At 31.9% G+C, this 17,532-nt stretch overlaps 1 protein-coding gene across 2 annotated transcripts in view; it reads left to right on the top strand.

The window, feature by feature from the left end:
* Positions 1-2,211: 2,211 nt before the first annotated feature.
* LOC149905308 (cyclic GMP-AMP phosphodiesterase SMPDL3A-like) overlaps positions 2,212-17,532 on the top strand; it is a 51,424-nt gene continuing 36,103 nt past the window's right edge. The window contains exon 1 of one of the 2 annotated variants that reach the window (XM_090106356.1): positions 2,212-2,348. The gene's annotated coding sequence lies outside the window, so the exon portion shown is untranslated. Of the gene's footprint in view, positions 2,370-17,532 lie in introns of both variants that reach the window. The other variant, XM_090106357.1, reaches the window with a different exon arrangement.

The following is a 17,532-nucleotide window of genomic DNA, read 5'->3' as shown; positions in this document are numbered from 1 at the left end:
TATTGAAAATTTGATCACCCAATAAATATAATATTTATTACGTACTATGTACTTTAATATATTTTATAGGTCGTCCATTTTAATTTTGAACAAGCGTTAATATGCACCACATTTTTATACGAAAACTACATCATTACCAAAATAAATGCTAGTTGTGAATATCTTTTGTGTACTAGCGTTCCGGTAAAAGGCCGTTTTTGTATTATAAAGCAGAGCTATTAACAAAGAGGAGTGAGATGGTGTTGTTTTAAAAGCACCTTTACTCATTAAAAATTTAAGCTATATACTTTGAAAAGAAATTCGCTAAATTCCAGTGGTACGCTGTAGGTGGACTGGCGTCAAGCCAAGATATATAAAACATGTAGGGAATCTTTTACATGCCATTCAATGGGATGTATACAGCAGAAATTTACCGACAACTGCCCCGAGGTGTTTATTTTGTGGGCTTTTGTCTGTATTTGAAAATGACACTTCAATATACGCCTTTTATTTACACATGTTTTTTCATTGTTCCAGTTTTATTTGCTCACGCTATTTAGAATATAATACGGAAACGTAATCTTGGATTTAATATTAAATCACGGATTGTCGTTGAACGTAAATGTGGAACGGATTTTTAAAAGGTTTTCAGAATCGAATTCTGAAAGGTATATGTAAAAAGAGCGGCGCCAAATTGACAAAGATAAAAATCTTTATTAAACTAGTGCTTTTGCTTATTATAAGATAAAACGATAAAAGAGAAAACGTGATTCTTGTTTAGATATCAAAGAAGGTAATTGTTGCTATGTAAACTCAATCCTCTGAACATTTGATAAGAAACTTTTTGTATTTTTAACGTCATTACATATAAATAAATAAATAATACAAATGATGTTATCATTCAATTTATTTTATTCGTATTTTTAAGGAAAATACTTTTAAAACTTCAATAATTTAAAGAAAAAGTACAAAAAAGATTTTAATCAAAATATAGACGTTATGAAGTTATATGTGACTGAAATGAGACATATTATACAGAAAATTGTTTTGTAATATAAACTGTTATTTGTAACTTTATGAGATAAAATGATATATATATACCTATTCTATTACAGAATACAGTTCATGACTATAAAAAGAATCTCATTCTCGTATGTAATAATCGAAAGTGTTTTAGTGTTTGTTCTTTTGTGACATAGCTAAAGAGTATTGGATTGAAGTGACTTTGTGCAAATATGTTATAATATAATATTAGTATAGCTATATCATTACTTAAACAAAATATACGTCTCTTACAGAGAGTATGACGTGCTTTTTAGAAGATTATCCGTGGACCCCGGCTTCGGCTGTAGGTACACTTTCAAAGTTTGGTCTTAACAACTCGGAAACCTTCGTGAGCTCATGCGCAATATTTTACTGAACATCATCGTAGTATGATAAAATGACGAGTATAGGATTCTATATGGGACTACAGACATACGGGTAAACAGTTCTATCTATACAGATTTTTTTTTTATAAAATCACGCAGTCTACTGCCTAGTCAAATCATCTAATGCTACAATATTAAGCTTAACTACAATTTTTTTCCAACAGAATTTCCGGTCACATTAATTAATATCTACTTATCGAAAGACACGAAAGAAAATATATCTTACGTTCTTAATGAAATGTCAAATAACGTTTAATCTTACATCAACATTTCAAATATGTATTCAAATAAATCCTATATTTAACGATTTACAACGGCGTTGTCATGGATTTGATTAAGACTTATTATAAAAAATGTTATAAAAATTATTAATAGTTTAGTATTATAAATTTAATACAGAAGTAAGAACATAGATGTAAATAAAATACTTTATTTATCTCTTTCTTATAGACTCTCTAATTAATAAAAGTAAACTTCAACTATTATTTTATCTGTGTTCTATTTTCATCCTTTCAGATGTATAATATGTATTAGATAAGCCATATTTTTGCGTTCCTACGTACAGTATTAATAGGGTAAACCTTTTCAGCCGGATTGTAATAGCCAATTTAGAAAACTACAGCTGCCAGTATTCATCATTACAATAAAGCTGAAGTTTTATAATGGCTTGACGGCGGGGACATTACGCGTGTTTTAACACAGGCCCTATCTAGTTGGCCATGCAGCCTTTTGCCTTTTCTCACCTGGCTTCAAGTAAAATAAAAGCAGGGCGACGCAGTCCGTGGCCTGCTCACTCCTCGCTCGTCTCTCGACTAGAGCGGTCGTGTGTGAACAGAAGAACTGTGAAATCGCGAGTGTGAACGTGTTGTTGTTAATTTCGTGATTTATGTACAGACTTTTGGAGAACATTCAAATCGGTACGCCGATGGAATACAAAGCGTGAGGACAATATCCCTTTATGTTAATATCTACTTTTTGTTTCGTTGTTTGACTTTGATTTGTGATTTTGAACTTTTTGCTTTTCTTACGACTTTTTTACTTATTTATTTGAAGCGAAGTTTAAATTTATCGCAATATATTAGTATTAATTATTGTTGAATATTATTATTTAATCGTATTGATAAAGATTTTACGGTTGTGTTTAAAATAAAATTTCAAATTTGGAATTAACTCATTTTTCTATTTATTAAAACATTTGGTATTAAAAATCTATTTTCTAAACATGGATTTGCAATTTAACTTATACGAATTATGTGTAAATCTCTACATAATAAAGATTTTTCGTAGAGACCGCTACGTTTTAGCAAGTGCTACGCTGCGCTGGTGGCCTATAGCATATTGTAGTACATTAATTTTAACACATTATTCAATAGAATATGTACCTAAATAATTTGTTCTTGTCATTGTACCTAAATAATTTGTTCTTGTCATTGTGAAGAATCGTATTATTTATTTACACATCTGTGTAAATAAATAATACGATTCATCGATATCGATCATATTGTATAATATTTTGAGATAAGAAATCTATTAAAAATAAACTTTTAAAATAAACCTCTACTCTTTATAATATCTTCTCTCAAAATAAGACATTTCACTATTGAATATTTGAATAAATATACAGTCTAAATAATTAAATTAGTAACTATACAATTAATAACAGTGAAAACACTAAAATAAATAACTTCTTTAAATGATAACAACTAAATTCAATAAACACCTCAACATCAAGTCTAATAATAAATCAACGAAATGATAAATATTAAATTAATATTTCTAAAACAATATGGACAAACGCAAGTTCGAAAATTCAATATTGAAGTTTGTTTTCAAGCAAAATTATGCCGACGATAGGGTGAAAGTTTTGACACTAACTTTTATATTAGCCACTTGATAATAAGGTTAAATCGGATTCCATAATTATTTTAGGAAAGGCCTTTGTAGATATTGCTTTCATATACATACCTACATATTATATAATTTTTGGGTTCACTTCAATTAATCTTTTCTAAATAACAGATTATGATTATAACGACATGTACCTACGTGATATTTAAGACGTAAATTATACATTTATTAGCTTTAATTTTATAACAATAATTGTCACGTTGATATTTACCTCTATAGCTGATTGTTAAACATATTCAAACATTTATGTATTTTTTAAGGATTTTGTATGCTAAGCTTTAATTAACGCTAGGAAACAGTCGTGTTATGAAATCATCAAAATCCTACAAGCAATTTCATATTCAATAAGTTAATTTTCGAGATTAGATCCAGAGATATTTTAGGAGAATAGCTTAAAAACAATTAACCTTTATTATTGAAATTTCGTACGATCCCTGAATAATTACGGGCTGAAAGAGAACTTTATAAATATACAGACAAGTTTAACAATATAATCTAGTACTTTGTTGGACCCTTAAACAAAACAATTTTACACGTGTAAACGTTTAAGGGTAAAGGACTTTATTTTGATTTCTGAGGAGTCTTTTTCATCGATATTTTATTGACGAATGCCTCATCATGTAATTGCGAAAAATCTACTCTCTGTTATTATATATATCATGTTAAAATAGACAACAAGATTTTAGAGAAAACGTGATGATGAAAATAAACATTTAATGCAAATTTGATTTAAGTATATACTAACTAATTTATTTCGTATAGTTATTATTCAGAAGAATTAACTTGTTTACTTTCATTAGAGACTTAATAAACACTTCATGCGCTTATATTGTTGCGCTAAATTCCGATGAGAGACTATTATGATATTAAGCATGTTTATTGCTAAGGAATTATAATTTTACCTTTTATAAACATCTTTATATCTTTATAATATGAATAATTAGATATTTATGGCTTTGAGTATACTCAACAATTGACCATGTGGCCACATACACTAAGGATTTTAATATTTGATTTGTCATAAGTCAGTTAATCATATAATTACTAGCTGTTGATATGACAAAGTTTTACTAAACAGAAGAAACATTGATAGTTTGAATATTAATCAATAATTAATCTTGAAGAAGGGCTTTAAATTTTGAATAGAAAATGAACTTCTAATAATAACACAGTACAATAAACACATCTAATAATAATAAATTAATTAGGTTATTATATTTAGAATAGCTACAATAATCCCGTAAATACTGAACACGTTTCTTTGTTCTTTACGGAAAATTTAAGATAGAGCATTCAGTCTGTCTATTAGCAGACCGTTACCGTCCACTATTGTGAACTTGATGCATGTAAACGAGTAAAAGCTTTTTAAAGTATGCAAATGGATATAAATATTTTTGACACCTGTTTGAAGAAAAAATATACGTTAAAAATGAATACACATTTTAAACATAAATCATCAGACTTGAAAAGATTCAAAATCGAACGCATATAACTTTTAAAATAGATGAAAGCCGATATTACAATATTATCAACAAAAAGTGGAAGCAATTTAACTAAATTGGCTTTATTCTAAATACTAAAATGCAAATAAGAATTTTCATATAAGGCTCCTAACAAACATGGTCGTTACAACAAAATTTATTGCGTCTTTTAAGATTGAAATCTAAAACACCAACGTGAAAGGAACATTATCGAAAATTGGGCTTAATTTATTTGCTTGATAAGTTGATATTTCTATGCGCGTTTTTGAGTGTGAAACACGCAATATTGCATTTTGCACTGAACACGTTATTGTGCATGTTGCTGGCAAGTAAGTACCCAATACTGAAGAATAAGTACTTATATTTTAAACACGTATGGCGCTCTGAATTACATTTATGGTAAATAGGTATGAATGAATTTTATTGCTTCGTAACTTTAATCTGTTTTTAAATAGCACTCTATTTATGAGTAGTAGATTCCTATTAAACTGTTGATTATCAAAAACTTTAATAATTCACGTAATTACGTTCAAGTAATTGATTGAAAGCTTTATAAAAGCTCTCAATTTGTTTATGAATTATTGTGGTAGGCATCTATACTGTGTTATGACTTTTGTCATAAATAATAAAAAGGGAATCAAGGGTACAAAGGAAAAGGAAAGTTCCCGAATCGAACAACGAACCGCAGAATATCCCAAAAGTTAAGAATACACGAAAAATCTCATGGGAAGGAAAATGATGTCGTTACAAAGATTCATAGAACGGAAGAGAAATGGGAATGTCACAACGATATCATTTATTATTATTTCGGTATAAATCCCCGTCATTCTAGCGTTATTGTGATTTTTCATTGAACGTAGCTTCGATTCGATCAAACTATTTTATAAACGTTAGTCGAAGCGTTTTATGGGGAATATAGAATTGCACGAAAGGATGTGGAGTTAGGGATTTGTACAAGTATCAACACACAATGGGTGAAATCTCTGATCCAATGCATTTATTGTGTTTGCACGAATCGACCTAGAAATGTACTTTCGGCTATAATGTGTTGCATTAATTTATTAAATTTCATGTTCTAAGCATTCTGTACTTTTTCGTTGTTAGGTATAACAATATTAGTCACTATTAGTCACATGGAATATTAATTAGGATAATATGAACCTGTAAGACGATCTTAATCAGAAAAAAAAATTTAATTTTAGCTTTAATTACATTATACTATTTAACTTTTTATGACAGTTCAAGATTTAAAAAAGTTGAATGTTCGAGTCGATGAGTTCGATTTTCTTTTGGAATTTAATAACTAGATCCATTTGTAACCTTTCATAAACGATATTATATCTATGTAAAATATTACGAAAACACTTTTCATTTATTTAAGATTTTATTCAACATTTTATTCTACCCGTAACGCTGAATAAAACGCACTCAGAAAATTCTCTATTCTGATTCCATGAAAACTAATACTATTACTGAATATATCGTAACACATATTTGATGAGTATTTACAGCTGGAATATCAATGGTAAAATACATTTATTTAACACCTTTCTCTCTACAAAATCGATTTGCAAATCCCTCCGTGATCCGTACTGGCTAGAAAAACTGTTAGCTCAATCAAATCGTACCTACTCTTAGTTTGTTAGATACGCCGTGGTTAAGCGGATTTCATTGCAATTTTACATGCATATAGCGAACTCGATCTAACAAATGTGAAACTGTTTCTCCCGGAGAGCTTGTGACACCCGTACAAGTTTGTTCTTTGACGCATTGTTGTTTGCTATTCGGAAAAACATTTGTCAGATGTCGTTTTGTTTAGAATGTACTGCACAATATGTCTGATAGAGGAGAATTAAATTTACAGATGCTGAAAGAAAAACATCTATATTCATATCTGTAATATCAATCTGTATCGGGTTAAAATGTTGTTAGTTAGTAATCACATCGCTCAAGTAACGGGAATATTTATGAAAATGTAATTTTGTTTTACCGATATTAAGAGGATACATTTATTTGATTACGAGTACGATCGTACAATTTTTCATTTCTTTTTTATCCGTCATTCCTATATCTTTGTCATATACAGCTAACTAGGTTGGGGGGCAATCAACGTTCTCAAAATTCGCACAAATAGAAATCAGAGCTGTGTCATTCACAACGTACTGGTTTCTATTTTCTGTTTTGTTAGCGACTTTCAAATTGCCTGCACTCGAAGGATATTACCGTGGAAACAATTTCGTGTCGCTTGCTCATTCACACGGCTTTTTATTACAAAGAGTTCTTTGGTTCTCAATCGAGAAAATGAAATACTATTTGGGAGTGTGGTGTACGTAACAAGCGACGGTATTGGAGTATCGCTGACTCGTAGTTATGTAGACTGTAACAATCTGATCTAAACTTCATCTCAAATTAGATTTAATACACGAAGAAATATGAATTCATTGAAGGTCTATGCTTATAGTTGGATACGAGAACTTCTATTAAGAAATCAAGATGATGACAATGATTTTTTTACTATCTAATAATGTTCTTTGAGTGAAATATTCGTGTTTCGAGTCGATCATACACTTGCAAGTTCACAAAATATACGTTACATAAAAAGTTAATCTGCATTGTAAACTTCCGATTTAAATTGTGAAATAGTTATCAAAAAACCAATTCCACCAGCTCATATAGGGATAAACATTTAAAAGCGTGTGTTTTTGTATTTGCACGTGAGGCTTATAACTTAGGATCTATCGTTAAGTCAACATTCCATCTGCATCGATCCCGCTGTTCCACTTTTATGCCGCTATTACATTAGATCAAACGGAAATTTTTATAGACATTATATGAATTACATTCTTATAATACGGCAACTCGTGTGTATATAATGTTATTATGAACTCATTCTTTAAATGGGCTCCGCTCTTCCATATATTATAATACGATTTAAAGCTTTTATGATTTATGGCCGTTAGTATAATAAAATGGACTTGCTATCTGTGACGTTTTTGTTATTACGTTTAACCTTTTCATTTAGTTTGTGTAGAACTCTCTCAGTTCGCTTTCTCTATAAATTAACAATTTATTGAATTTCAATGGTAAAACTTTTTCAACTTTAATATAATATTATTTCTATTAATAATATCATTATTCAAAAAACTGTAACAGAAATAGCAATACTTATCATGGAATAAAATATCAAACATTGGTACGGTAAACGAAACTCAGAATAGAACATCTAACTGACAAATTCATCTAGACAGATAGCTCAGTCTGGATCTGTTGCAACTTTACACAGTTCATCTAACTTGGTACTTGAACAAATAATAAGAGACTAACTCGTACTCAGAGGAAACTTATCTATGTTGGAAATGATATCGACCATATTTAGAGTTGATACTTGATACCTCTGCTGAAAACTAACTGGCATATATATTAATGTCGATTAATGATTGTTAAAGAGGTATAATTTTTCATTTTTGGGATAAATTAATAATGTATATAATAGAAAATATATTGACTTTTCTTTTGTTTTTTTTTTGTGGTGCTTCGTCCGTGGTACATGTTTACGTTTTCTCTACATAAGAACCATTCTCGTACTTCAAGGAATATAATAAAAAAAAGAATTATCGAAATCGGTCACAATTATCACCCGTTCATGCGTAATGCAGTGACCAAGGAAAACGGGTTTCATCTTATATATAAAATTCTCGTGTCACAATGTTAGTCTGCATACTCCTCCGAAACGAGTGGACCGATTCTCATGAAATTTTCTGTGCATATCGGGTAAGTCTGAGAATCGGCCAACATCTATTTTTCATATGTACCACGGGCAAGCCGGGGCGGACCGCTAGTTTTTATATATATTTCACTTCTTACGTGTGTAAACGTTTACACGCACACATTTTTTTAACTATGTATTTATTTATTATAATACAAACTACTTACATAAACTTTTGGATAAAATTACCCTAACAACTTATAGTATACATTCGACACTGCATATGAAAGTGAAATGATTTGGTATCAAATTGGCTGAATGATATAAATTATATAGATCAGAATCAGGCAGAATGTCTGAAATAAATTATAGCTCTTTATGTATTTATATCATTTTTTACTTAACGATCAACCATTACGTTTTATCAACTTCTACATATTATGACGTCACGTACCCCAAATGAAGGGTAACAGTGCACTTAACTATTAAATCAATACTTAATAATATACAGCTGAAGATTGTTTGTTTTTTTGGACGCGGTAATCTCAGGAACTACTGGTCTGATTTGAAAAAATATTTCGGTGTTATATAGCCAATTTTTCGAGAAAGGCTGTAAGCTATATAATATCATCACGCTAAGACCAACAGGAGCGAAGCACCAATGAAGAATGTTTCAAAATCGGGGGTTTTTCTATACGTGGTCTCCTTTTTTACGCGGGCGAAACCGCGGGCTGAAAGCTAGTCTAATATACATACATACACATTGAAATTGCTACATTACATTATTGTATACATAATGTATACATATATTGAGTAATTTAACCGGCGCAGTGTAACATTATGTCATAGTGATATAGGTTATGGTATAGCAACATAATTGGTTATGATTTACTGGGTCATGTATGAAACATAGCGCGTTATCACATAATATTATTACAATGTGGAGTTATGTAAGACGGTTGTATATAACGTACAAGTATACAGGGTGTACCAAAAAGTAGTGATGAACGGAAGCTGAGAGGTAGAGGACCTAGAGGGCTATCCGAATCACCCCCATGTATGTTATGCGATTTTTCGTATTTTCGGAGTTATGACGTTTTTTTCAATTTTTCACCTATCGCCGAGTACGATGATATTTTCACTCATGCTGACGTCAATGATTGCGAAAGATGCTTGATTTTTTTTTGTGTGCTAAGCTGAAAGATAGGCCAATTCAGTATGGTAACATTTACTATCGTTAGATCTTTGAATGGAATAAAAAAAAGAATTAAATGGCAAGAAAGATAAAATTACCCAGTATGTTCACCACTTCAAGGGCCCGTAAAAAAATAAAATCACATAAAAAAAGTTTTCCGTTTGACTTTTAAAAACTTGCTCTATCTATCAGATAGCTACCCTGAAAATTTCATTTTATTATTCAGAAGGCTTCAATCGAAAAATTTAAATCTAAATGTGGTAAGTGCAAAAATTGAATTAACATTATGATCATTAAAACCAATAAATAGGTGTTTAATTACCAGAAATTTTTAAAATAACCTCGCTGTTGCTCAATGCAAGTGCGACATCACCGTAAAAAGTTGTCTTTTAAATGTCTGAATGCCCTTTTATCATTTTTAATGGTTTCTTCTGCTACTATGAATTTCCGGGTTATTTCGTCCAAATTGTGGCAGTCTCTCGCCTTGTAGTATACCCACGGAAAAAAATCAATAGGGTTTATGTCCGGAGACCGTGCAGGCCAGGCTAAAGGGCAAAGATACCCTGAAAGATGGATTGATCGTTGCAGCCTGCGCATGCGCCGGTGACGCCTGCCTTAAAGCCTGGCCTCTACGGTCCCTCGACCTAAACCCCATTGATTTGTTTCAATGGGAATACTAAAAAGACCTCGGCTACTTGAGAGAATGCCACAATTTGGACGAAATAACCCGGAAATTCATAGTAGCAGAAGAAACCATTAAAAATGATAAAAGGGCATTCAGACATTTAAAAGACAACTTTTTACGGTGATGTCGCACTTGCATTGAGCAACAGCGGGGTTATTTTAAAAATTTCTGGTAATTAAACACCTATTTATTGGTTTTAATGATCATAATGTTAATTCAATTTTTGCACTTACCACATTTAGATTTAAATTTTTCGATTGAAGCCTTCTGAATAATAAAATGAAATTTTCAGGGTAGCTATCTGATAGATAGAGCAAGTTTTTAAAAATCAAACGGAAAACTTTTTTTATGTGATTTTATTTTTTTACGGGCCCTTGAAGTGGTGAACATACTGGGTAATTTTATCTTTCTTGCCATTTAATTCTTTTTTTTATTCCATTCAAAGATCTAACGATAGTAAATGTTACCATACTGAATTGGCCTATCTTTCAGCTTAGCACACAAAAAAAATCAAGCATCTTGCGCAATCATTGACGTCAGCATGAGTGAAAATATCATCGTACTCGGCGATAGGTGAAAAATTGAAAAAAACGTCATAACTCCGAAAATACGAAAAATCGCATAACATACATGGGGGTGATTCGGATAGCCCTCTAGGTCCTCTACCTCTCAGCTTCCGTTCATCACTACTTTTTGGTACACCCTGTATTTGTTTGATTTATATACCTATTACCTATGATTCAATGTAATTTATTTTAGTGCTATAGTAGTAAATTGTTTAAAAAAATTTCAGTTTAAATCCTTGTATTTTGCATGTATAATATCTGTATATTTTATTTGCCGTTATTCAATCAAATATCGTACAAAAGGAAATATTAAATGTTCTTCTATAATGAAACTGTTAACGTTTTACCGTTTCTTTAGTAAAATTCCTTTACTTAACTTTAAATGATAAGAAAAGTGGAATTTCTCGAACTATTCAAATGCGCAATTTTATCGACATTTCAGTATTAAAATTCCTGCCCGTTCATTGAGCAAAGTGAAAATATTAAACTCAATTCCTTTTACATTTACATGATAACATTTTTAAAAGTGGTATAAATGTTTCTGTATTTTAAATATCGATAATTTAGTAAATTTTTAAACGATCTGAATAAATGAACATAGGACAAGGTTTTTAAAGGAAATAAAAGACCTTCAATGGAAGTACGCGAAATCCTTTAAGCTTAAAGCGAATTTGTTTTCTTGTTACAGAGAAACTACTTTACTCTTTATTAGTATAAAATCCAATATATTTCTTTATTTTATTATGCTATTGCATAGCTTCTATCGCGGGCCTTGAGCGCGGGGACCGAATTCAGAAATTCCGTAACGAAAAAACCTCACGCTCCCCACTCCGACAGGCATGGAGGTGTGGCTTGAAGGCATAGCATGCAATAGCTTTACCGCGGCAGTCCCCGAGTGAATGAGTCTTTTTTATTTTTAAATGTAGGGACGATCCGTATTTCTGTCAAATTCAAATTTGAGGTTAGGATTTTTCTTCCTTCCCCAAACAAAGAATTGGTAGCAATAAAATGCTACTGCTACACGAATTGTCTTGTCCCAGCAGTGCAATCGTAGTACAGAGTAGCTCGACTGTCAGTATCTACAGCTGAAACCTAAATGACTCACATTATACAACATTTTTATGCTGACTGTACCGTGTACATGCACAAAATATACACTACAACAATCGCATAAAATTTTATAGCTTTATTATCCTTTATGCGACTAGAATACAAAATGCCAAGCCCGGAAACGAACATGCCGGATTGCTTCTATTTCATATTTACTTATATCGGAGATTTATCTTTTTCTGTTGACGGTACAATATCGCTGCTATTTATTTTAATTCGTTTACGTGATATGATTACCTTTTTAGTAATATTCCGTTGAGTACGCCCTTGGGATGTTGTGTTACATTTATAATATACCTACTATGAATATAAATTGTAATTTTTACGTTCAAATCTGCAATATAATATATTTATGTATTTAACATTAATGGTTTTCTTTATGAAGGTATATTTCCATTTATTTAACACATTTATATGTATCACTGACTTATTTTATTCATTAAGTTAATGAAAAACGATTTAAAACTTTGCATATAATTTACGATTGGATTATACTTCCACGGTCCACTTTAATAGGCACACTCGGCAACAAACAACAAAATTCATTAAAAATTTACTGATAGCAACAGTTTTTAACCGTCTTGTGTATTTGCATACCAAGGGTATTACAGAGTTGCCAAGTACACTCAAACAGTGCGGACTCGAGAACTATTTTCGTTTTAATCTCAATTCCAAAGTTTATACAAAATAATTAACTATTTTCTCGTATTTTCTAATTAATACGTAAATACGCTGTTGGTCTCTCCTTGTACAAATTTGTTGTTTTTTTTTAATCTGTGTACATCAAATGAAACCTACGTTATCTAGTGAGTAAGAGAGTGAAGAATGTAATTACTTTTGTGACTGTATGAATTGTATTGATTGATGTATCGGTTCATTCGTTCTTGCTCATTAAAGTGACTTGCCTCTTGTTCGCAATCTGATATACACGTTGTTTTATTTTATTAATAGGTTATGGGCCCAGATCCATATAATTAGTTATCAAAAGTTGTAAAGTTATAGTTTTTTAGTTAGCATCAGTGATTAGAGAGTGATTGCGTCATATATCACGGTAAAAAAAAAATTTTTCATCCCTGTTGCACGTGGCGCGGCCGCGGCGTTGTGGTGTGATCAACAGATATGGCTTCAAGTACAAATTCCTTTATTGCAAATGTGCCGAAACTAAAAGGCCGAGAAAATTATAGCGAGTGGGCGTTTGCCGCTGAAAACCTATTAGTACTTGAAGGAAAATCAAAATTTGTCAAGCTTGAGGGAACCGGCGACGCCATTACGGAAGACGCTATGACGAAAGCCAAGTTGATTCTAACCATAGATCCTTCGTTATATGTACACATTAAAGATGCTAAGACTACTAAACAACTATGGCAGAAATTACAGCAGATGTTTGATGACGCGGGCTTTTCGAGAAGAATCATGTTATTGAGAAATTTAATTTCAATACGTCTCGAAACATCGGATTCAATGACAAGTTATATTACTCAAATAATAGAAACCGGGCAGAAATTATCTAGAACGGGTTTTGTGGTGAATGATGAATGGATTGGTTGTTTAATGTTGGCAGGATTGCCTGAAAAATATTTTCCAATGCTCATGGCCATTGAACATTCAGGGATCGCCATTACGGCGGATGTTGTAAAATCCAAGTTATTAGATTTGTCCGGGAATGATGATTCGGCGGAAACTACAGCGTTGTACACTAGAGGGCGTCGACACATCGATCAAAGATCAAAATCATTCAGTAAGATTGGAAACACGTTCAACAAAGATGGCGATACGTCAAATGTTAACAATAGCAAAAAGAAAGTCATCAAGTGTTATCGTTGTAAACAGATTGGGCACTATAAAAATCAGTGTACACAAGTGAAAGGTGCGATGACAAACAACTTAAATTGTTTTTCTGCATTATTTTTACGGGAAAACTTCAAGAAAGATGATTGGTACTTAGATTCAGGAGCAAGTGTGCATATAACCTCGAACGTGAACAATATTCGGAATCCATCAGAAAACACGAGTATAAAGGAAATTACAGCGGCTAACAATGGAGTGATGGCTGTATTATGCTCGGGTGATGTTGATATTGTTACGATTACGTCGAAAAGCAGATATAATATCACAGTGAAAGACGTGTTATGCGTGCCAAGTATTGCAACGAATTTATTATCTGTTAGTAAATTAATTCAAAATGGAAACAGAGTGGACTTCAATAAAAATCATTGCTATATCTACAACAGTAAAAATCAGATGATAGGAGAGGCAAGGTTAGTCGATGGTGTCTATAAACTTATTGTAGAAAATAAACACAGCTGTTGGCTCTCAACGACTGTCAGTGGAAAAAGTGAGTTGTGGCATCGAAGGATGGGCCACTTGAACAGTAAAGACCTCACCAAAATGAAAGATGGTGCAGTTGTGGGCATTGACTTTACTGACAAAGCTGTTGTTGATAAAAGTTCGTGTGTTGTGTGTTGCCAAGGGAAGCAGTCACGATTACCGTTTAACCATGTTGGTACCAGAAGTAGTGAAGTACTTAACATCATTCATGCAGATGTGTGTGGACCTATGGAGGTGAATTCAATTGGAGGCTGCAGGTATTTTTTAATTTTTGTTGATGATTACACACGCATGACTTTTGTCTATTTCTTGAAAGCTAAGAACGAAGCATTTAAATATTTTAAAGATTTTAAAGCTTTAGTTGAAAATCAACAGAATAAGCGGATTAAAATATTTAGAACTGATAACGGTCTGGAATTTTGTAATACATTGTTTGATAGTTACTTGGCAGAAGCTGGTATACTTCATCAGAAAACTAATATCTATACTCCAGAACAGAATGCTATCAGTGAACGTATGAACAGAACTCTAGTAGAAAGGGCTCGTTGCATGTTGTTTGATGCCAAACTAGACAAAAAGTTCTGGGCTGAAGCGGTAAACACAGCCGTGTACCTTAGAAATAGGTCACCAGCTTCGGGCTTACAAGACTTGACACCAATTGAACTTTGGACTAATAAGAAACCTAATCTTAGTCACATTCGTATTTTCGGGAGCCAGGCCATGGTGCACATTCCAAAGGAAAAACGATTAAAGTGGGATATTAAATCTAAACCACATATACTGGTTGGTTACTCTGAAAATGTGAAAGGGTATAGGATTTATGACCCAGTTAAGAAATGTGTGATAGTAAGCAGGGATGTCATAATTCAAGAAAACTTAAAAAGTAACATGAATGAAACCATATCAGTTTCAGTGGGGGAAATCTCAGAAATAAAGGAAGAAAAGAAAGACATGGATGAATTTACTGATGAAGAAGCTAAACAGGATATTAACCAGATTAATAATAATAATCCTGTATTGCAGGATGTGTCTGAGATTCCACCACCAGATGAACCAAAGAGGATGAGGAGACCACCACAGCGTTATGGTTATTCAAACCTGTGCATGCAGTCGAATGCTGAGAATCAAAGTGATCCAGTCAGTATCCACCACGCTCTACAAAGTCCCGATAAAGATAAGTGGATTTCTGCAATGGAAGAGGAACTTCAAGCATTCAAAGAGAATGATGCATGGACAATAGTGAGTGAAGTGCCTCAAGGTAAAACATTAGTGCAGTGTAAATGGGTCTTTAAAAGAAAGTTTGATAGTGATAACAGTGTTAGATATCGTGCTCGTCTGGTAGCGAAGGGCTTCACCCAAAAACCAGGTATTGACTATGATGAGACATTTTCACCTGTTGTGCGTCACTGTACTTTACGATTGTTATTTGCACTTTCTGTACAATTAGATTTAAAAGTTACTCATTTGGATGTTAAAACTGCTTTTTTGAATGGTATTTTAAAAGAAGATATTTATATGGCTCATCCACAAGTTAATTTAGATAGTAATAATGAGAAAATAATTGTAAAATTAAATAAAGCTATCTATGGCTTAAAGCAGTCGTCAAGGTCATGGTATGATAAAGTTGATCAATGTTTGACAGAATTAGGCTTTAAGAGAAGTCATATAGAACCATGTGTATTTACTAAATTTCATGACAATGTAAAAGTTATTGTTGCTCTTTATGTGGATGATTTTTTTGTATACTCAAACAGTAAAGTAGAGACAAATAGTTTAATTTCAGTTTTGAATACTAAATTTAAAATTAAAGATCTTGGAAATGTAAAACAATGCTTGGGAATGAGAGTAAATATTGATTATAAAAATAATGTATGTACTTTAGACCAAGAACAATATATTGAAGAATTATTAGTTAAATTTAACATGTTAAATTGTAAAGAGGCTAGTACACCTATGGAATTAAAACTAAATATAGATAAAAATAACAATGTTAATGATACTAATATTCCATATCAGCAATTGATTGGTAGTCTCATGTATTTGTCTGTATTAACGAGGCCTGACATAACTTTTAGTGTTAGTTTCTTAAGTCAATTTAATTCTTGTCATAATAGCACTCATTGGAATTATGCTAAACGCATTCTTAGGTATTTAAAAAGGACTAAAAATTATTGTATAAGGTATGTAAAAGGTAGCTCTGAATTGTTAGGTTTTGCTGATGCTGATTGGGCCAATAATTGTGTTGACCGAAAGTCATATACAGGGTACTGTTTTATGATGTCAGGGGGTGTCATATCATGGGAAAGTAAAAAACAAAAAACGGTAGCTTTATCTAGTATGGAAGCTGAGTATATGTCTATGTCAGAAGCTTGTAAAGAGTCTATGTATTTAAGAGTATTGTTGTCGGAAGTCACTAATCAACCAGCATATACTATTACCTTATATAATGATAGCCAGAGCGCCCAAAAACTTGTTATTAATCATGTCTTACACAGAAAAAGCAAACACATTGATATAAAATATCATTTTTTGAGGGAGTCTGTTGAAAACAAGATTATAAGTATTAAATACATGTGTACTAGCGATATGCCAGCTGATATTTTTACAAAATCACTTTGTGCAAGCAAGCATTACAAATGTATTAAAGCTCTGGGAATTATTGATTGTTTATAATATTGTATTTTGGTTTCATGTGATGTAGTGGGGGTGTTGTTTTTTTTTAATCTGTGTACATCAAATGAAACCTACGTTATCTAGTGAGTAAGAGAGTGAAGAATGTAATTACTTTTGTGACTGTATGAATTGTATTGATTGATGTATCGGTTCATTCGTTCTTGCTCATTAAAGTGACTTGCCTCTTGTTCGCAATCTGATATACACGTTGTTTTATTTTATTAATAAAATTGCGGACAAACGACTCCCTCAGCTAACTTCGGAATTGAAATTACATTACGATATAAAAAGTCGTTTCCGTCTTTCAACAAGCTTTTCACTCATTACGCATTTTAATATGGGCTTAAATGGAAAAATTCTATTCAAATGTACAATTTATAGACATAATATTATAATTATATAGAAATATGTTAAGGGCTTGGTCTAGTAGTGCAAACAAATGCATCCTGTCATCCTATATGTAAATAATAC

This window comes from Colias eurytheme, chromosome 10 (assembly GCF_061535395.1).
Source record: "Colias eurytheme isolate Ceu_HAF_F1 chromosome 10, ilColEury1 Martin Lab GWU primary, whole genome shotgun sequence".
NCBI lineage: Eukaryota > Metazoa > Arthropoda > Insecta > Lepidoptera > Pieridae > Colias > Colias eurytheme.
This window is presented reverse-complemented; position numbering and strand designations above follow the sequence as displayed.